Source organism: Myotis davidii, unplaced genomic scaffold (assembly GCF_000327345.1).
Source record: "Myotis davidii unplaced genomic scaffold, ASM32734v1 scaffold935, whole genome shotgun sequence".
NCBI lineage: Eukaryota > Metazoa > Chordata > Mammalia > Chiroptera > Vespertilionidae > Myotis > Myotis davidii.
In genome coordinates, this window is record NW_006286974.1 from 1896045 (window position 1) to 1897199 (window position 1155).

Below are 1155 nucleotides of genomic sequence, written 5' to 3' on the forward strand. Positions count from 1 at the left end.
ACATATAGATATATATATAGATATATGTAGATATATATAGATAGATAGATATTATTGATTTTACAGAGAGGATGGGAGAGGAATAGAGACTTAGAAACATCGATCAGCTGCCTCCTGCACGCCCCCTACTGGGGATTGAGCCTGGAACCAAGGTAAATGCCCTTGATCACAATCGAACCCGGGACCCTTAGATCCACAGGCCGACACTCTAACCACTGAGGCAAACCAGTCAGGGCCAGACTGGTATTTTTGTTAAAATACAATAAAATGTGGCAATATCATTTTGCTAGAAAACTTTCTGAGAACTTATTTTCAATTTCTGTACTTATATTGTGCTGAGCAGGTAATAAACAGTTTACAAAGGGGCACTAGTTGCAGTCCAAATATAGTTAAAAGGGTCTTCTCCATCATGGTCATAAGGAATTAGGGATTCTTTCCATCTTTTTATGGTTTCTTTCTTTCCATTTAAGTTCTCAGTCCATTATGACTCTTTTCTCTATCCTGGTATAAGATAGGAGGTATGTATTTAACTTTGTGTTGTTGTTTTTTATGCCAGAGGCTACATAATTGTCTCAAACCATTTATTGAATAAAATCCACCTTATTTTCACCAATTTGAAATGCTGCCTTTATTGAATACTAAATGCCTACATGTGTTTTGTTCTATTTGGGAATTTTTCTTGTCTTCCACTGGTTTGTGGAATTAGGCACTAGCACCTAACAATTTTATTAGTAAGGTTTTATAGTATGTTGTCTACTTGGTCAGGCATTTTCAGAAATATTTTCTGGTTAATTTTTCCATAAAAATTTTAGACATGGTTCATCTAACTCCAAAATAAAATTCTGTTTGTGCTTTTATTGGGATCTTATCAAACATCTATCCTAATGATGCAGAGTCTTGCTAGGCAAGACCATAGTTTATGTTTCTATTTCTTCAAGTCTTTTTTCTGTGTTCTTCTGTAGAATTAAAATTTTTTCTTCACATAGATTGTGCATCGTTACTGTAAAGTTTATTCCTAGGAATTCTTAATTGCCTTATAAATGGGGTCTTCCATTATATCTTTTTTTTTTCTTTTCAGTCATGTAGAGATTTTTTTTTAATTTTATTTTTTATTACAAAGGGTATTACATATGTGTCCATTTTTCCCCCCGCCCC